This window comes from Nannospalax galili, unplaced genomic scaffold, assembly GCF_000622305.1.
Source record: "Nannospalax galili isolate Female #2095 unplaced genomic scaffold, S.galili_v1.0 scaffold195, whole genome shotgun sequence".
Lineage (NCBI taxonomy): Eukaryota > Metazoa > Chordata > Mammalia > Rodentia > Spalacidae > Nannospalax > Nannospalax galili.
The window spans coordinates 1067458-1088972 of record NW_008335885.1 but is presented as its reverse complement, the minus strand read 5'-3'; the positions used below and the strand labels follow the sequence as shown (position 1 = coordinate 1088972).

The 21515-nt window shown below is 40.5% G+C and overlaps 1 long non-coding RNA gene, 2 other non-coding genes and 1 pseudogene across 3 annotated transcripts; 1 reads left to right on the top strand and 3 right to left on the bottom strand.

The window, feature by feature from the left end:
* Positions 1–2682: 2682 nt before the first annotated feature.
* Positions 2683–2784, top strand: LOC115069941. The gene has a single exon (XR_003849177.1). It is a non-coding gene; the product is annotated as a U6 spliceosomal RNA (small nuclear RNA).
* Positions 2785–6709: 3925 nt separating this feature from the next.
* On the bottom strand, positions 6710–8709 carry LOC115066747. The gene is made up of 2 exons (XR_003849172.1): positions 8632–8709; positions 6710–7343 (listed from the first exon to the last, which is right to left on the bottom strand). It is a non-coding gene; the product is annotated as an uncharacterized LOC115066747 (long non-coding RNA).
* A 1791-nt stretch (positions 8710–10500) lies between these two features.
* On the bottom strand, positions 10501–12411 carry LOC103732160 (annotated as a pseudogene).
* Positions 12412–17820: 5409 nt separating this feature from the next.
* LOC115069940 lies at positions 17821–17926 on the bottom strand. Its single transcript, XR_003849176.1, has one exon. It is a non-coding gene; the product is annotated as a U6 spliceosomal RNA (small nuclear RNA).
* Positions 17927–21515: the final 3589 nt, after the last annotated feature.

The following is a 21515-nucleotide window of genomic DNA, read 5'->3' as shown; positions in this document are numbered from 1 at the left end:
GAGGAATCATTTTCTCCATGCTTCCAAGCGAAGCCAGCCATGGTTGAGCAGGACCTTTTACTTATCTTCCCATAGGCAGAACTGGTAAAAGAAAGGAGCCAGGGGCTCCTCCCAAGCCCATGTGACCCCTGAGGAACAGATCCCCAAATGACCTTAAGAGTAAAAACAAATTGGTTTATCTGGGCCAGCTGTATGTACTTAAACACCCAAAAGGAAAGTATAACCAAAGATTAAAGGGGCCAATATAATTTCATAAGAGCATACATATATATACCTAAAAGTTATTTTACAAACAGCAAAGCCAGACAGGCGACACCTTCAGTCGAGATGTTGGCCAGGATAGATAATGGCTCTTCCAGACAGTAACCCAGCGTGGGAAAATGGACAGCAGACCCTAATCTTATCTAAAGGAGTATTGACAACTGATTGCTGATAGAAGAGGCCAAAGCTGACTCTCCTAAAACAAAGACCTCTAGATAGGCTGACTAGATTCACCAGAAGGGCAAATAGTGGGGAATGGCTGGGGTTCCAACAACACAGCAGAGAGTAGCAGGGATGTCAGAGTATAAGGGCTCTAGTGGGGGGAGGGAGGCTATGGGAAAGTGCTATTGGGACGTGGGTGTATAGTTGAATAAGATGGTTTGGGATGTTCTGTGTGATATACACACACTCACAAAAAAAAATCAACAAATTTTTTTAAATGTATTATATTTGAGGAGGAAGCAACCTAAGTGTCCCTCAATCGACAAGTGGATAATGAAAACATGGTTCATTTATACGATGGAATTTTACTCAGCAGTAAAGAAAGATGAAATTTGCAGGTAAACGGATGGAACTAGAAACTGTTATACTAAGTGAAGCAACACTTTAAACAGAACTGTGCCTAAATGTTGTAGCTGAGACACAGCAAACTATCTGTTATATCTAACTCTGGTGTTGTTGATTGCTTTGAATCTGGATGCTGTGGGGTTTTTTCTCATTTTTATAAAGTCTTTTGTCATTTTTAATTCCTCCTTGTTAATTTTTGGTCTTGTAAATTTTTACAACTTTTAATTACCAATGAAGTATAATATCACAGAATTTCAACGCCGTGCTTTCCTTTCAGCAGACACTGTGTGTGTGTGTGTTGCGGGAGGGGGTTGAGTCAATGCAGTCAGGAACTGAGCTGCTTTAGGAATTTGCCCTTGCAGCGATTCCTTTCAGGATAGCACACCATGTAATTTTTACTCACTCATCATTAGTTTGCATTTAGGGTTGGACTGGCTTAGCATTTTTTGACATGTTCTCACAGAAACATTTTGTTTTTACCTCCATTCCACAACTGCTATTATGTGTAGGTGATGGGAGATTGTGTAAGAGTACTCTCTGATTCGTATTAAGCCTTAACGTCAGTTAGATACCAGATTATGCTTCTTGGAAGTTGGCTTTATAGTATTCCTGTACTATCTAGAAATATAGCTCAAGATATTATGTGTTATTCTCTCTCTCTCTCTCTCTCTCTCTCTCTCTCCTTCTCTAATTATTGGTTTAAAGTCTTCTATAACTGGCTCCTCTGAGGCCTGTATTCATCATTTTTATCACTGAGAGGACAATTAACATTCTAAGCTTTAATTCTGCTTCATGAAGCCTACAGAATATGTGCAAAAATGCTACTATGCAATAGTTTTGTGATTTTCTTTTGGGGTAACAGTAATTAAAGTTACTCTCAGCAAATATTCAGTCTACGGTTCCTTAAATATACATGGCAGGCTTACTGCAATTTATTTGTTTTAATATGCTGGTCAGATTTAACCCCATTGTTGCAGTAGGTGAAGGAATGTCCATTATCTTTACTGCATACAGTTACATGGCCTGGATTTAGAGCAATTTATTTATCCATTTACTGTTGAGGTGTGTCAGTGGCTCAAGGTTTGGGCTGCCGAGTAATTATGAAGTGACCGCCAGTGTGTATATGTTTTATTAAGTGCTCACATTGCTGGTCATAAATGTTTACTAGTGGAATGTGTAAGCCCTACAAATCTCTTTCGGTAGGTTTGTCAGAGGTCCTTTCAGTTGACACTGCATGCAGGCTTCATCCAACTTCACTTACTCTGCATCTTTTCACTACATGTTATATGACGCTAAATTGGGGTTTTTCTTCTGGAAGCCATGTGTTCTTAGTTATGATTTTATTTTGCATTTCTCTAATGTTTTGCAAAGTTAAGAATTTTTTCAGATTCCTTAAAGGTAATCATTAGTGTTGTCAACTTGACAGAATCTGGAATCACTTGGGAGATGGGCCCCTGGGCATGTCAGTGGGGGATTATTTTGAGTTCATTAATCGATGTGGAAAGACCCACCTTACATGTGGGTGGGACCATTCCATGACTAAGGAGTGGTCTACTCATAGGACTGTAGAATGGAGAGAGATTTGAGCATCAGGAAGCATTCATTGCTCTCGGTTTCCTTCCTTCTTTCTTTTTTTTTGGGGGGGTCGGTTTTGGTTTTGGTTTTTTTGAGACACGATCTCCAGGTAGCACCAGCTGACCTGGAACTTGCTATGTAAACCAGGCTGTCCTCCATCTCTCAGAGATCTGCCTGCCTCTTCTTTCTCAGTGCTAGGCTTAAAGGTATGTGCCAGCCTGTCTGGCTTCTTTCTTTCTGATGATACTATTTTCTTTATTAAAAAATAACTTACAACACTTGCTTCAGCAGCACATATACTTAAATTGGAACTATACAGACAAGATTAGCATGACCCTGCACTAGGATGACACTCAAATTCATGAAGTGATTCATATATTTATGCAGTGATATGAAGGGGGAAAGGAACATTATTGTAGAAAGGATTAAATGGGGTGGTGAAAACGAAGGGCAGGGGAGAGAAGGGAGTATAAGGAGGGATAAATAACACTGAAGACCCCTAGAAATTGATATATATAGTTGGGTGTGGTGGTGCCGCCTTTAATCTCAGCACTTGGGAGGCAGAGGCAGCCTGATCTCTGTGACTTAAAAGACAGCCTGGTCTACATAGTGAGTTCCAAGCCAGCTAGGACTACAGGGAGACCCTGCCTCCAAAAGACCACAAAAAAATTTTCATCTAGAAACTGACCATTATAGAAGCCTCTTAATGTATATATGTATACATTATAAAAAGAGATTAAAGGAGTTACCCTGTAAAGGGGGGACATTGTCCCTTCTAGACATCATAGGCTAACAGAAAGAGTTTAATACAGGACTTCTGTCCAAGGACCCGCACTCTGCAGACTCTTACTCTCTACACATTGACCATTTGTAACCTTTTGCGCTCCTGGCCCCTGCTGCATGAGGGCACTTCTTTGATGAGAATTGAAAGATGCATTAGTGCTCTCTTTACCCCTTCTCCTATGTTCCATGAGCCTTGGGTGTAGAGAGGTTGCATTGTAGATGTGCCATTTAAACTTGGGCAATTCACAAACAATGTCTGGGTGTGAACAGTTGTGGAACTCTTTAATATTCTCCATCTATTGCAAAAGAAGCTTCTTTGATGAGTGGTGACTGGCATACTTATCTATAAATATAAGGACCCATATTTTGCACATAGCAAGAAATACATTTGTCTAGGGACATGACAGTCTCTTAAATTTTCTGCACCATATTTCTTTCCTGCTATTGGCAGTTGATGGTTCCTGGGTGAGGGAAAGGCATTTCTTTTTTTTAATTTTTATTTATTACATTATATATATATATATATATGAATGTATTGTCTGCATGTATGAGTGCACCTGTGTCATGCAATGCCGTGGAGGTCAGAAGAGGGCACCAGATTCCACTGGAAACTGGAGTAAAGGACTCTTAGCCAGCATGTGGGTGTTGGGAATCGAACCCGGGTCCTCTGCAAGAGCAGTCAGTGCTCTTAGCCACTGAGCCACCTCTCCAGCCCTGGCATTTTTCTTTAGGACTGTGGCCAGTAGTAGTTTCTCCATGTCCTTGTGGACAACCACATGCCATGCTCATGTAGGTAGAAGTAAGAGGATTTAGTGGGTTAAATAAATAATAATAAAAAGAGGACATGAACTTAGGAGGAAGATAAAATTTCGGTTTCACTGGAGAGTGGGAGTGGGGGAGTTGTGGATCTGACTAACATACATTATATTCATGTACGAAAATTTTAAAGTCAGGAAAGCTGACTCAGTAGTTAAGAGCACTTGCTGCTCTTGCAGAGGACGCGAGATCAGTTCCCAGCATCCACATAGCAGCTAACAACTGTCCATAACTCCAGTTCCAGGGAAATATGATGCCTTCTTCTGACCTCCTTGGGCATTGTATGACATGGCTGCACTTACACACATGCAGGCAAAGTACTCATATGCTTAAAAAAATATATAAATGGGCTGGACAGATGACTCAGCAGTTAAGAGCACTGACTCTTCTTGCAGAGGACCTGAGTTTGATTCCCAGCACCCACATGGCAGCTACAACTGTCCTTAATTCCAGTTCCAAGGGAATCCGAAGCCCTCTTCTGACCTCCACGGCACTACACAACCCGGGTGCACTCACATACATGCAGGCAATACACTCATACATATAAAATAAAATAATTTTTAAAATTTAAAATAATTAAATAAATAAATAAATAAATAAGCCAGGCATGGTGGTGCAGGCCTTTAATCCCAGCACTCAGGAGGCAAGACAGGCAGATCTCTGTGAATTCGAGGCCAGCCTGGTCTACATAGCGAGTCCCAGGCCAGCTGGGGCTAAAGGAAGACCCTGTCTCAAAAAGACCAAATTAATTAATCAATTAATTAATTAATTTTTAAAAAGATATTTTAAAAAGCATTCAAACCTGGGCATGGTGGCACACACCTTTAATCCTAGCACTTGGGAAGCAGATCTCTGTGAGTTCCAGGCCAGCCTGGTTTACATAGCTAATTCCAGGCAAGCTGGGGCTAAAGGGAGACCATGTCTCAAAAGGACCAAAATAATTTTTTTTCAAAAACTCCAACATCACAGACTACACTGATTCACAGAGGAGGACTCTAGTACAAAATGTAGCTCTGATATCAGGAGCTAAGTGGAGAGTGCCTGAGCCTAGGTCTGGTATCTGCAGCGAATGTCCTGGAAGTTCAGAAGGGGAAACACCTACATGGTGATGTGCGTACAGGATGAAGCTGAGATCTGCATGAGAGCAAAGAAATCCTGAGGATGACAGTGTTTGTGACTCCTCCAGACTCAAAGAAATTGACAGATTTACACGGTGAAGATTTGGGGCAGTCCTTTTGTGAATTCGAATGAATCATCATAGAGAAATATGTTCAGACCTTTCTCAGTAATAGCAGCTTGCACTCCAGGATAATATTTTTTGTAAATTTTTATTGAATTTTTGTGTATTTCATGAAGAACATCTTAATCATCTTTGTACCCCCTTCCCCATCAGCACCCTTCCATAGACCCCCCCAACACACACACACACACACACACACACACACACACACACACACTGGAATTCATGCATTCTGTCATTTGTGTTAAGGTCTATGGAATCAAGTTAGTGTCCCTAGATGTCCCTCAGCGCAAGTTCATCTACTGAGGTCTAGTCAGCCTATCTAGAGTGACAATAGTTCTTTGGCTAAGATTGGAGGCTGATGCCCATTTCCAGTTCCTTGCAGATTTTTGTCTGCTTGAGTTTGCTTGTGTCTTGTACATGCTGACACCATTGCTGTAAATTCATATGAGAAGGGTCCCAGGAGCCTGTAGGACTATTTTCATATGGTCATGAACCTCCTCCATGGCTCTTACAGTCTTTCTTCCCCTTCCTCTGCAATGGTCTCTCAGCCCTGGGTGGGTAGATTTTACTATAAGAGTCCTGTCCAAGGACCCACACTGCAGACTCTTATTCTCTGCATTTTGGCCATTTGTGACCTGGCCGGTTGTTGCATGAAGGAGATTCATTGATGAGAATTGAAAGATGTATTAGTGTTCTCTTCATCCCTTGTTCTATGTTTCATAAGACTTAGGTGTAGAGGTTGCATCCTAGATGTGCCACTTAGACTTGGGCAATTCACAGACCATCTCTGTGTGTGACCAGTTGTGGAACTCTGTAATAGTCTCTATCTGTTGCAAAAGAAGCTTCTTTGATAAATGGTGACTGGGATGCTTGTCTGTTTTTTTATTTCTTTCCTGATAAACTAGGCTTGTTTAGGTAAATAGGGATTCAGTTTTTTGGACAAAATATCTGTGTAATAGCACACATTCTCTGTTCTTGTTTTACACGATTGTTAGGATTTTATAATTATATGATTTTATGAATTTGTGGTGCCGGAATCCAAACCAGGGTCCTGAGCATGCTTGGGAAGGACTCCATCACTAACCCATCACTGAACTAAATTCCTAGTCATAGTTTAGTAATTCTCCAGCATAGGAGCTGGAGAGATGGCTCAGCTGATGGAAGCAGTGGTTGCTCTTGCAAAGGACCTGGGTTTGACTCCCAGGACCCACATGGCAGCTAAAAACTGTCCTAACTGCAGTTCCAGGGGATCCAATGCCCTCTTCTGATCTCTGAAAGCATTGCATGACACAGGTGCACTTACATGCATGCAAGCAATACACTTACACACATAAAATAAAATAATAGGATAATAAATAAAATATTTAAAATAAAAAATGCATAGGCACCCAAAAGAAATTTTCCAGGTAGAGAAAAAGAACCACAGTTGTAAAGAAACCTAGACAACCATCTTTGCATTTCATATTAAATATTTAATTACAATAAGATAACAATAAAGTAAGTAGGAAATACTTAAAAGACATTAAAGTGCTACGTTATTGCTTGACTTCAATTAAGACAGGCTCCCTGAGTTATGGATGACTTAGGGTACAGCCTGTCCGCATCATGCATGGCCAATGGAGAAGGAAGGCCTGACAGGAAAATTTAAGGCACCAGCAGGGTACCACCATATGAGGGAATTCTTGGCCACATTCAAGAAACTTACATTTCCAAGGTCACAATCCAGGAGCATACCAATCTGGCCCAGTGGTATCTCTACATAATGAGGAAGTGATGGGGAGGTAGTCAGGAGGCTGTAATGATCACCCTTCTTCACAAATACAAGAAGGAACACATCCTTCAGTTCAGTCAGTGGGCCATACTTGCTTCACCGGGAATCTTTACAAACCCCTATAGTCCAGTCCCAAGAGTCACATACAAACAGCTCCCAATAATGTTTCCCATAACTGAAGCTCTGGGTTCCCCCAGAAAACAGAGTAGCATCCATCAGAATTCACAGATGCATCCTGAAGTTGATGTGGAAAGCTGAATCTTCTCACATCATTAAATAGGTTCATCTTGTAATGGATCATGATTTCATTTTCAAAGAAAATTTCCACTGCGAAGAGAAGAAAATATTTCCCTTGAAATAAGCTTCAAACTTTCTTAGATTAGATATGTCTTCTGGCAAGAATGCCTTGCATTTGAGGATTTCAAGAATAAGCAAATCTGTGAGGGTGATGAAAAAAATTTCTGAAACTTTGTAAATAATAAAGAAGATGGAGCTTCTGCCAACTTCTGTCTGGTGACTTTCAATTACACCTGATAAACTGGAGGTGTGTACATTGCAACTAAGTCTAGATCACTGACTGACTTCATGGCTCTCTTCACAAGTAGTTATCCCTAACATGTCAGTAGTGATCCTTTCCCCCTGGTGTTATTTCAACATAATTAAGGATATTGATAATTAAGAAGAAAAATCTTAATGTACAATCTTAGAAGTGATTCTCTAGAAGCAACTGACTATTGTCAACTCCTGAGTCCTCTAATGACTATTTATCTTTGAGGCTGTAACTCAGTGTAGATCTACAGAGAAATCAAGATTGTGCCTCATCTATGAATTTATTTTACTTTTCATGCTCATGATATATTTCTATATTTTTTCATGCATTTAATTTTTATATTTATTTATTTTGTTTATTGAGATAAGGTATTGCTATAGAGTTGTGGCTGACATGGAACTCAATATATGGACAAGGCTGCCCTTAAACCCATGAAAGTCCTCTTCTGCCTCCCCAGTTCTGGGGTTACAGGTTGCAGAAGAACACCTGTGTATTTTCAATCTATCAAATGAAATATACTTTAAAAATTCTTTTGAAAATATATTTAAGGGAAAATATTTAATGAACTCCCATTATTCATCTTCCTGATTTAAATTAGAATGTCCTGAATTAATTAACAGTTCTGTATGTGTAATTGTACAATGGATATATTTTCATCCCCAATCATATTTTTATATCAGTATACATTGTGTCTTTCCTTTATGATAGTGAGCATATTAATCAGTATGACTATTTCCTGTGGATATGTTCCTATCAAGTTAAAGAGTAATGAGTGATGGGGCTGTAGAGATGGCACAGTGGTTAAGAACACTTACTGTTCTTCCAGGGGACCCAGGTTCGATTCCCAGCACCCACATGGTGGCTAACAACCATCCATAACTCCAGTTCCAAGGAGTCCAATAACCTCTTCTGGCCTCTGTGGGCATTGCACACATGTGGTGCTCTTATATGCAGGCAAAACACTCATATACATAAAATAAAATTTTTTAAAAAAAGATTAATGAGTCGGAAAGTCACCCCATCATTTAAAGGCACCCATGGTCATTCACCTATGCCAACACTCACCTCCAAAACAGTTGGATCTGTGGGTCAGTCCAGTGATGAGCTGGGCACTGAGTGCTAGTTTCACAGGCTGGGGCATGGACAGCTGCACTGACTCACTTCTGCAAGGAAGAAGAAGAAATTTATCCACCTCTGGCCAAAGTTGTTACCAGGATGTGTAGAAAAATAAATAATCACTCAGGAGTTGGCTAAATGTCTTAGTAGGCACCATCACTTGACTGCAATCCTGACAATTTGAAATCAATTTCTCAAACCAATAACGAAAGGGAAAATTCCCTCCCCAAATTTCTCTTCTGACCTCCAAATGTATTATGGAATCTGTGTGTCTGCACTCATGCTCTTTCACAAAACACACACACAGGCACATGCACACACCCATAGTTATAATAATACATGCATTAAAAATAATCAAACAGGTGAGCACATATCATGTCTCATGACATGGTTTCCTGACATTGTGATGAAACCCCGGGATCAGGAGACAGAATACTTCCTTGAAAATGGTCTTTCTGACTTCTCTCCTTGACTGCTACTAACCTATTTCTCAGTGACACCTGCCTCTTTCACCTCCTACCTGGGAAAAATATAGCCCATGAGCCTGCACCAGTGTTTATAGTTTTAAAACTAGAAATTTCAGCATTGAGCCCCACAACACATACTCCTTCAGTCACAGGAAGAAAGAAAAGACAATTTCTACAAACAGAGAATAGAAATCATATATATTAAAACATACCCAAACATGCTCAGCATGGTCGGCCAAGCCTTTAATACCAGCACTCCAGAGGTGGAGCCAGACCCAGGCAAATATCACTAAGTTCAGGGCCAGCCTGGTCCTTTAGTGAGTTCCAGGTCATAACTTCAGTCCTCTAAAGACAAGGTCTCTTTCATAATTCTCATTGAACCCTAATTTACACTGACAACTAAACTCACCTTGTCAATATTTCTCTCAAATCCTGCAAAGAAATGGAAAAAGGTTAGGTTACTGAAAAAAGGCATACTGTTTTGTTTATAAAATTCACACACTATCAATCATCACACCAATCCACCACGTAAATAGTTTTATCTCTAAGAATAAAGCCAGTCTAGAAAGTTGACCAGATTTGAATTCTGGATGAAAACAGAACAATGAGAATGACAGAGTGAGAAGGAAGTGGGTAGTGATTGGGGCACGGCGGGAACCCACAGCCCTCTGCAAAAGTGTCTGGGCCTCTCCATAAAGGTAGCATGACTTTTCTTAAGGATAATTCCAAACCATGGTCTCAGTCAGGCATTATGACTCATACCTGTAATTCCAGCATTTGAGAAGCTGAGACAAGAGGATTACTGTCAGTTGGAGCTCATCCTGGGCCACAGCATGAGACGCTTTCTTGAAAATCAAACCTCCCAAACAACTCTCCAAAAACTGGCTTCCAAACCAAAAAAGGAATTAAATTATAGCCTTCTCCAAATTTCTGCATAATACCCAAGAATATGCAAAAACTGAGTTTATGAACAATCAAAACAGTTTGCAGCTTTAAGAGAGGCAAACTCCAGCCTGGCTTGGTGGTGCATGCCTTTAATCCCAGCACTCCGGACAGAGGTTGGCAGATCTCTATGAATTCAAGGTCAGCCTGGTCCATATAGTGAGTTCCAGGCGAGCTGTGGCTAGAGGGAGATCCTGTCTCAGAAAAGAGAGAGAGAGAGAGAGAGAGAGAGAGAGAGAGAGAGAGGCAAAAAGAAATATTACCTGAAGAATCTCCTGATGCAGTTCTTTAAACTTGATCTTTTATGGTTAGGATAGAATTTACTTTATTTGGATTGTTTCTGAAAGGTTACATCCTGACCATAGGTGTGACAACTATAGAAAACTATCTTTGGTATCAAGTCACATATTCACGGTGTGGCCCTCAGCTGAGAGCCCTTTTTGCACCTCTCCATGTTCACCTGGAGTAGCTCCGTGTCCGTTCCCTGGCACCTTGCTGCCAGTTCCTGGTACGTTTCTATTAGTTGATTCCTCTTTCGTACCATTATGGCTGTGCTTTTCTGTAGTTTCTCTAAAATACTTTGGCCTTCATTTTTTAGCCTCTCTACATGTTGCATTTCTTCCTCAAGGATGACTGGATGCAGTTTCCGATATTCCGTCCTGACCAACACTTCTCGTAGAGGCACATGGCCCTACAGAGACATAGACATTCCAGATCACACTTGAGATCACTTTCTCTTCCTCCACTTAAAATTCTTCAGATTTAAGTTTAACTGGTACCTTCTATGAGTATAAATGCACATAGAACTTAATGGTACCAATTTTCAAGAAACTTAAATTTATTCTGTTATTTCATTTATTTTCTTTTTATTCCTTATCTCTAACCACTTTCCTCTATTTCATGAGTTCTTGAAATATCTGAAGTAAAGCTTTTGATTTAACTTTATCTGTTTGCAAAAATATGAAGATCTGCATGCCAACAGTTAAAATTCATGGTGTAGTCATAAATTATGTCAGCGAATCAGTCATGAGTTTCAAACTTCTCTACTACTCACCCTGACCACGTTCTCTACCTGTGGAGTTGAATATTATATTGAGAATTAGAGGCTATGATAAAAAGTTTCTCTATTATCGTAATTTTTGATTCATGACCCTCAAGTCACTAATAATCAAGTTTCCAAAATGTCTGTCTCATGCAGATTTCTAAGCATCACAGTGACCTACCCACCATCCAAGCTAAGATTATTTTCTTCTCTTCATTTAGATTCCTCTGATTTTCTTGGATCTTTTCCCATAAGCATGTCATTTGCTCTAGTAGTTTCTCCTGTAACAAACAATAAATATCAACCCCAGAGAGAAACAATGGAACAAGGTTTCAGACCCAGACTGACATGGCATCAAAATAAAAATACTTTAGAGAGACTGAGGATCGATTTTTTAGTAACTTTTGTTATTTTGATTGTAGAAAAATTTCAGACTATTGAATGAAAAAATTCAATGTAATTTTTGGTCAGGGAAAGTGGTTAATTAGCATGGCTAATTTTCCAGTGGTCTGGTACATGGTTTCTGATTATAGATTCCCAGATGGTTTTCCACCCTTTCCCTTTAATTCCCATGTACTTCCCATAATTTAGTTTCCAGTGTTAGTGAACAAATACCTTCCATTGGCACCTATTTCACTATCCAGTGAGTTGAGCATAATAAAGGTAATTAAAATAGAAACAAGCATTAAACTTATCAGATTCCAAAGGTATGTAAGTCCTACGAAGACAGGATACTCTCACACTGTATTCACAGTTTCTTCATTAGCTCTTTTAAAAATGCCCACCACTCAGAAAACAGTGGGTTGATCATCATCATAAGTTTCTTCCCTGTGATCTGCTAATCTCCCACCTTTCAGTTCTCACCTGCTCTCAGAGGCACCACTTACCCTCTGCTCCTCAACAGCTGCTTCAGTGGGACAGAGAGTGTGACCTTCATGCTCCTCAGAGTTGGATCCTGTCCTCTTGACAGAAGATCCTCTTTGTCTCCTTGTGGGTCACACACAGGTCCTCCTCAGAGCTCAGGCACTTCCTGAGGCTGGCTTGTCTGGAAATGGACACCAGCTCCTTCAGAAGGTTGTCAGTTCTGAGGGCCTTCTGCTGGGATGGTTCCTTATATACAGGGCAATGGGCAGGAGGTTGGATGTTCTCCCAGGAAAGGCAGAGACAGTGCCGGCAGAAGCTGTGTCCACAGCTTATGGTGACTGGGACTGTAAGGTAGTTCCGGCAGATGAAGCATGTGAGCTCTTCCTAGAAGGTTTGTGAGATGTCTGACTCCATTCTTCTGAGGGAAGAGAAGCAGAATTGCTTAGTATTCTGCACCAGAGACAAAAGACTACATGAAATTCCATTTAGGTTGAAATTTACTTCTATCTACTACAGGAGAGGCTTCACTGTAAATATGACCAAGAAGAAAACCCAAGTGCAAGCTTGTTGCTACCACTCATTCATATTTCTCTTGTCCTGTCTGAGAGATATATATTGATTTGACAGTGTTCTATGTCCCTGCCACTGCATTTGTCCTGGAGGGTTTGGCTCAAGCTGCTTTCTTGCTCCTTTTCTGTACTTCATTTTTTCTCAAAAACACCAAATGGATTGTACCTGTCCATACGCCAGTGTTCTCATAGAAACCCCAATCATGACATATGTAATTAGGACACTACTTTCTTTTGTTGTCTATCCAACAACATGCTTCACCCTTCCACACATTCCCATAGTACATGTTTTGAACAAATTTCTGGTTCCTAATGTTTTATTCTTTGGAATTGCACAGACCCCTCCAGTGAGAGTTTGGTGCCTATAGTAGTTACCTTTCTTCTTGCTGTCACAAAATCTCTGACATAAGAAACTTAAGAAAGGAAGGGTTATTTTGGCTCACAGTTCAAGATACAGCCAATCATGGTGGGGAAGTAATGGTAGCATAAGTTTGAGACTGCTAATCTCATTGCATCCAAATCAGGAAGTGGACAGCATTGTATTCCTGCTGTACAGCTCCTTTTCTCGTTCATGTTCAGCCTGAGCCCTTGGTTCATGGAGGGGACTTCCCAACGTAGTCTACCTAACCCGTATAAAAAGCCTTCCCATGTGCCTGAAGATTTCCATAGTAATGATAAATCCCACCAAATGGACTGTCAGTATCAATCTTCCCAGGGGCACACTCTGTTCCAATTTCTCTGCTGCCCAAAGAGGAAACTCCAACTTTGAGTTTGTGGGATGAGATACTGTGACACAAATGAACTCTCGTGACTGTTGGGCACTTAATCAACAGACACTCATTTCCTATATGTTTTCATATCGACACAAAAAAAATAGCCTTGTTCGGATTGAGACAGCTTCCCTCCAGCTAACTAGAGCTTCAGGAGTTTGACACAAATGGAATCAAGTGGTTTCAGCTGGTGGGTCCTGACAACCCTGAAAACTGAGAACGCTCCTTTCCAGTGAGCAGCTGAGCTGAGCTGCATCTGAGCTGCTACTTTCCTTTTCTCCTTTGATGGTTGTATTTTTTCATTTCATATTTTCTTTCTCTCCATCAAAATCATCAACATGGTTTTGAACATATAAGAAATAATGAAAATGAATCTAAGCACTGCAAAATTGCCTCAGATTTTAACCAGAACCTAATTACACAAATAGAAAAAACATGGTGACTATTCTCAACATTAATTATGCCCTCCGACCAAACTAAACAAACCATAGCAGCTTAGGCACTTCTACCAAGATGTTAAACTACCAAGTATTCAGTCAAAGTATAAAAAGATGTTGCTTTATAATTCACAAAAGTAAACTCATTCTTTATGATTCTCATTTTGCTGAAAACTTTGGTATTCAATTCTTAAAAATGTCTGCATCCTGGTATTTCCTTCAAACCATTCAACACAGTGAGTAGTTACATATTTTAATCTGTCATCTCACTCACAGATATGTATGTATATATGCAGTTTTGAGAGTAGAGGGTATGCATTAGTTCTGTAACTGCAGAACACAATCACATGAAGTATTTAAGGATTGCCACAGAGTTCAAAATACTAAAGTATCTTGTAACTTCTTCTGATTCCTTATAATGGATTGGAAACACTAATGGTAACCTAAAATAGATCCTTACTTTATAAGTTATAAAGTAAATCAAGAGGACCAAATGGGAATAGTGTCACTCTTGATATATAAGAAAGCTCATTTCTTAGACAAACTTATTTGCTAATAAACCTAAAAGAGGGCATTTGTTTCATTTTTCTTGGGGAATTTCTAGATCTATTCTCCTCCTGCACATTGTCTACTCATGTAAAAAATGTGGCTCTAGCCTCACCAGCTCCAGGATCAGCTCCTCAAGGTGTGCATTCGAGATCTTCTGAGCCAGGAGTTTCTGAAACACACTCTGGTCTGGAGAAGAATGAACCTGGCCCCTGGTCTGTCCTTATATAGTCTCTGAAGACCACACCCATTTCTTTCAATGAATGCATTTCCTAAGGTTTCCAGTAGGCAGGAGCTATCCAGAATCAGGATTAGCTGAGAGTGGAAGTTCTCACCTTTAATCCCTTAATTCAAACTATTGGGAAACTTAAGATGGAAGGTTTTGAGTTCAAGGCCAGCCTGAGCTACACAATGAGCCCTGTCTCAGAAAAAAATAAAAACCAAACTGATATTACAACAATTTTACTGTAACTAAAGGTTAATGGGTCCTCTCACTCGCTTTTGCTTTTAATGATGTAAAAAAAGATGTTAACAATCTAAGATGTTGGCAAATATCTTAACACTTATAAAAAAAGTTTTTAATTTTAATTTATTTTGATTTTACATGTATGAATATTTTCCCTGCATGTATGTAAGTGCATGGCATGTGTGCTTGGATCCTGCATAGACATCAGATCCCCTAGAATAAGAATTAAGGGTGAATGTTAGCCACCATGTTTTTTTTTTTTTTCTAGGAGATAGGGCTAGTCTACAGAACGCAGGCTTGCCTTGAACTCTCTAAAAGCTAGCATCACAGGTCTGTTCCTCCAAACCTGGTTCAGTTTTGAACTTTCTACTCTTGGCTACTGCCTCATAAAGCTAAAATGTGTTAGGGCTATTTGCCAACAAACATCAGAAATCAGTTAACCTGGGAATATCACACCCTGAGAAAAAACTCTGCCTATAGTTCAGTGTTTGCCAAGCCAAGACTATATTATATTATGGCGATATAGTTTAGAGATTTTATTTTCCTCAACTCCATCTCATACTTTTCCCAAATAGACTCAGAGTCTTAAATTGTGGTTGGTTCTGAAAGAACATTCCACAAATCCTCACCAATTGAGCAAGAGTGGAGCAGACAGTTACCCCCACCCCATCCTGTGTGGCAGGGAAGGAATCGCTCTTGCAGACTACCTGACATCTTTCTACTTTGGGTTACATTGCTTAGACAACCCCCAGCCTGTACATAAATCTATATGGGTATTATTCAGTGTTCTCTAGAGGTACAGGGGCAAGAGAATGAATATATACATAAAGAAGATTTTATTAGATTGATTTACACAACAGGGTTGGTGTTCCCACAATGGTTGTCACACACCAAAGAGGTCTATATTCCCATAGTTGCTCAGTCCACAAGGCTGGATGTTTCAGCAGTCCCAATATGACATTGAAACCCTGGAGGATTCCTGGAAAACTGCAGGTCTTCAGTCTACATTGGAAGCCCAAAAAAGCTGGTTCTAATACCAGTGAAGGAATGCGGCAGTGACTTCATAGAATAACTCATCAGCAAGAGGGAAGGGGAGCAGACAAAAAGCAAAGTTTCCTTCTCCCAAATCCTCTTTGCTAAGCTGCCACCAAAAGGTCCTACATATATGAATGGTGTGCCTTCCTACTTCAAATAACCTCAAGAAGAAAGGGCCTCACAGTAGTGCCAAGTGGTTTGTGTTCTTGTTGATTCCAGAGCCAGCTAAATTGACCACCAAGTCTAGCCATCACAATTCAAAGTTGATCTATTTTTCCTCAGTACTTCCAAAACAGAATTTTATGATATGATATCAAGACCTTAAAAAAATCACAATCATGGGGCTGGAGAGTTGATTCAGCAGATAAGAGTACTGACTGCTCTTGAAGAGGACCCAGGTTCGATTCCCAGCATCCACATGGTGGCTAACAACCATCTGTAACTCCAGTTCCAGGGGATTTCAATGCCTTCTTCTGACCTCCTCAGGTTTTGCACCACACCGGTGCACTTACATACATGTAGACAATACACTCCTAAATATAAAATAAAAATAATAAATAAAATATTTTAATCACATTGAATTGGACATTGTGCAACTGGAAGTCTTAGTTTCTACAAGAATGATCTACTTGAGGCAGGAAATATTGTGCAAAGAATTGTCCCTGAACTCTGTTGGGCTTCACTCCCACAGAAGGATCAGGAGGGTAAGAACAGGTTGCTAGGCCAGAATCAGGGACCGTGGCCATTACATAATTGCCAAACCCTTCATATGGTATTTGCTCTCTGTTTTGTGTGTAGTTAGGCAAAAAGTCTGTCTCTTTTGTCCAATCAAGAAAACAAGCAAGCCGGGCATGGTGACCCATCTCTTTTTTTTTTTTAATTATTGGTTTTTTTTTTAATTTTCATACAACATTTCCCACTCAGATCAGATCCCTTCCCTGATCCATGCCTCCTCCATCCCCTCATTGAACCCTATGCACTCTGCCATACATGGTGAGTCCTATTCATTCAGGTGTTTGTACCCAAGTGTCCTTCAGTGTAAATGTGTCCACTGAAATCTAGTAAGCCCATCCAGTGGTCGTATGTAAGTCATACTCTACCTCACCCAGCAGCAATCAGTCTCAAATAGTTCTCTATCTAGTGCTGGCCCACCACCTATTTCTCACCTCTCCTTTGGGCCCTTGTTTAATTGAGCTGACATGGGTCCCGAAACAAGCCTCCAGTGGCCTGGAAGCCTCCACCTCATCTGTTCATGAACCATCCCTGGCTCTTACAATCCTTCTGCGTCCTCTTCTGCTATGGTCCCTGTGCCGTGGGTGGGTGAGGCTCCACACAGGAGTGCCATCCTACACTCTATGGTCTCTTATTCTCCAAAACTTGGCCAGTTGTGGCCTTCTATGTGCATCACACTGTGATGTACAAGGAAGCTCACTGGTGAGAGTTGAGGGGTGCATTAGCCCTCTCTCTACCCCTTATTCCTCTATGTTCCATGAGCCTTGGTTGTAGAGATTCGACTGCAGATGTGTCACATATTACTGGGCATCTCCCAGATGTATGTTCTCTGTACCTGACAAGATGTGCAACTCTGCAGTAGCCTCCATCTGTTGCAAAAAGAAGCTTCTTTGATGAATGCTGTACAGCATGTTTGTTGCGCTAAGGGAGGTCTCTTCTATCTGGCACTGCGTTCCCTATGAAGCAACTTCTAGGTATACATATACATTAATGTTCAGAGAGTCTATGTGCATTTCTCACAGGGTTTCTAGGGCATCACTTTTCCCTCTAGCTTTCCTAGCCCCCCTGAGATCCGTTCATCTCTACACTTTTTTTCTCCTTTCCAGCCACCCTCCCTTCCTAGTTACAGGGCCCCCACTATACCCACCCTCCCCCCAATACCTCCCAACTCCCACCATCTTTCCTTTCCTGACTTCCCTTGCTCCCCCACACTATAGTCCCTTGCATGTCCCTCCTTCCTCTCCTTCCACCTTCCTCAGGTAACATCTAAAAATATGAGACACTTCACAAATTTGCATGTCATCCTTGCACAGGGCCATGCTAATTTTCTCTGTATCCTTCCAATTTTAGTATAAGTGCTTCCAAAGCAAGTACAACACATCCCTTTAATCCCAGCACTCAGAAGGCAGAGGCAGATGGATCTCTGTAAGTTTGAGGCCAGCCTGGTCTCCATATTGAATCCAGACCTGCTGGGGCTACAGGGAGACCCTGTCTCAAAATGACAAAAAGAAAAGGAAAACAAAACAAAAACAAAATTGTGGGCTGTTATGCCCTGCTTGATGGTCTCCAGATGTTAGAAATTACTGCCAGCTTCACCATTGGAAACCATGCTCAGTTCCATAAATCTTTTTAAAATAGTTTATTTATTATTTTCCTTGTATACCTTTCCCTCCCCCCTCCCTTAAACTAACCCAATTTTTATCCATCACTCCCTTATTATTTTTATTTTATGTGTATGAGTACATTGCCTGCATGTATGTGAGCGCACCCGTGTCGTGCAACACCTCGGAGGTCAGAAGAGGGCTTCAGATTCCCCTGGAACTGGAGTTAAGGACAGCTTGTAGCTGCCATGTGGGTGCTGAGAATCGAACCCCAGGTCTTCTGCAAGAGCAATCAGTGCTCTTAACCACTGAGCCATCTCTCCAGCCCATTCCATAACAATATGACTTGTATATAACAATTCACTGGTACCCTTGGGTCAATAAGGGCAGATTCTTCTGAAAATTGAATCCACATCACATATCCTGCATCTTCAAAACAATAATATAATATGGTCGCAAAATACAAGTGGTTGTGTACTGTATCATAAAGTCTGGAGCTAGTCAAATAACCCCTGGGACACACTGCTAATTTATCTACATTCTCAGTCTATAAAAATGTCACTGTTTTCCCCCTATCAAAATCCTATCCCTAATTTATCCAAGATGCTTCTTACTTTTTTTGTTTGTTTGTTTGTTTGTTTGGCCTATACCTTTACTTTCCATCTTATATGACAAAGAAATATAGTGATGACTTTACCTTTTGGTTATACTTTCTTTTTGGGTGTTTAAGACCATACAGTTGGCCCAAATAAATCAATCTATTTTTACATTTAAGATAATTTGAGGATCTGTTCCTCAGGGGTTGTGGTGGCAGCTGTGGCTGCTCTCCTCCAGCTATGGCCGCTCCCCTGCTCTCTCAGTTCCTCCAATCAGTCCTCCAGTCTGGGCCCCAGGGTTGGTGAAGTCTGTGCCAACATCGCCACATTCAGATGCAGGAGACCAGGTTCAGTGACACAGATCTGCTTTATTGCAGGAAGGCACAAGCTTATATAGGGGTAGTGGTCCAATCACAGCACAGCAAGTAGGATACCTCATTAGCATAACAGGTTTAGCATCCTATCACAGAATAGTGGGTAGGATGCCTCACTAGCATACTGGGTTTCAGATTACAGAGCCTTGATTCCTGGAAAACACATGACCCTGACTGTTGCAATATCTAAGTGTTGCAATTTGGATTCCAAGGGTAGTGATTAGGGAGTGGTGAGCTCTAGGCATCAGTCTCATGATCTGCCAATGGGAGCAAATGCCACAAGGCATTCCTTGTGGCTCCAGTGGTTGGGCCGTTGCCTCAGGCCTGCTGTATGGCTGTCAATAAGACTTTCACCCTAGGCTCAAGCCTGTCTCCAACAAGGGGTCACATGGGCTTGGGAGGAGCTCTTGGCTCCTTTCTTTTACCAGTTCCATCTATGTGAAGATAAGTCAAAGGTCCTGCTCAACCATATCTGGCTTCCCTTGGAAGAATGGAGGAAATGTTTCTTTAAACATGCAAAATAAGCCATTTAGAGCTAGTAAACTTTCCCCATTCAAGGGAACTTAATTTGATTAACATATTAATCATACCTACAGTCAGCTGGAGTTTGGTTTTCTTGAAACTTTTCTCCATTCCTTAGAGAGAGAGAGAGAGAGAGAGAGAGAGAGAGAGAGAGAAATGCATGCTAGCAAAACATGCTGCATGCCTTCAGAGGTCTGAAAGCAATCCAAAATGAAACTGAATATTGAAGACAAAATACTTAGAAAGCAAAAAATTAAAAATAAAAACAGAAACAAAAATAGATACCTTAATGAGTCAAAGACTTTGAAAGCAAACAAAAACCAAAAAGTTATCTATCAAATACCATTCTTAAACAACCAGCCCAAAATAACAAATTGTCTACCAACCAAACCAAGGGAGGTCCAAAAGAGCCCCAGAATCCATCTGAGGAGACAGGACCAGAAGGCTGGACTTGAAGGGTCCAGGCTGGCATCTTGCTTCCATAAGGTTTTGTTGTGTGGTATTGTCCTTTTCATTTAATTGTAGGAATACTTTTATTTCTTTCTTAATTTCTTCTTTGACCCATTCATCATTCATGAGTGTGTTGTTTATTTTCCATGAGTTTGTGTAGTTAGTAGACCTTCTTTTGGTGTTGATTTTAACCTTTATTACATTGTGGTCTGATAGAATGTATGGAATCATTAAAATTTTTTGTATTTGTTGAAGTTTGCTTTGTGATCCAGTGTGTGGTCAATTTTAGAGACATTTTCCTTGGGCTGCTGAATAGAAAGTGTATTCTTTGGTGCTTGTGCAGAACATTCAATAGATGTCTGTTAGCTCCAGTTGATGTATGGTATCATTTAATTCAGATGTCTCGCTATTTATTCATTTTTTGGTTGACCTATTGGAGATAGTGGAGTGTTAAAATTCCCTACTATTACTGAGTTGGGGTTGATCTGTGTCTTAAAGTCCTATAGTACATTTTTTTATGAAACAACGTGCACCAGAGTTTAGTGCATATATGTTCATGATTGTAATATCTTCTTGGTCTGTTGTTCCTTTGATTAGAATGAAGTGACCCTCTTTATCTTTTCTGATTAGTTTTAATTTGAAGTCTATTTTGTCAGATGTTACAATTGCAACACTTGCTTGTTTCTTAGTGCCATTTGCTTCAAATATTCTTTCCATCCCTTCATCCTAAGGTAGTGTCTATCCTTAAAGGTGTGATGAGTTTCTTAAAGACAACAAAAAGATGGATTTTCTTTCTTAATCTATTCCATTAGCCTGTGTTTTTTGACTGGGTAGTTGAGGCCATTGATAGAGTTTTTATTGAAAGATGTGTATTAGTTACTGTCATTTTAATTGGTTTGTGTTCTTGGTCCTATTCTGTGTTTCTGTAATTATACCTTCCTTTATTATCTTTCTGTAACCTCTTGGATATACTCATTCGTATCTTTGGTCTTTTGTATTTCTTTGAATAGTCTCCATAGGCCTGGTTTAATGGACATGAATTCTTTCAACCTATTTGTGTCATGGAAAATTTTCTGTTCCACTTAAACTATGATAGATAGTTTTTCTGGATAAAGTATTCAGTGGCCCCTGCTCAGCCTGCTTTCTTATGCAACACAGGCCCACCTGCCCAGGGGTGGCACCACCCACAGGGGGCTGGGCCCTCCCATATCACTCATCAAGAAGATGCCCCTCGGACATGGCCATAGGCCAGTCCAATAGAGGAAATTCCCCAACTGAGGCTCCCTCAACCCAGGTGTGTCAAGTTGACACTAAAGCTATCCAGCACAATTGACCCCTTGTCAACTTGACACAAAAACACATCACTATTAAACCAAAAGCTTTTGATTTCTTGTCCCAAAGATATGATGTTAACAGTAAT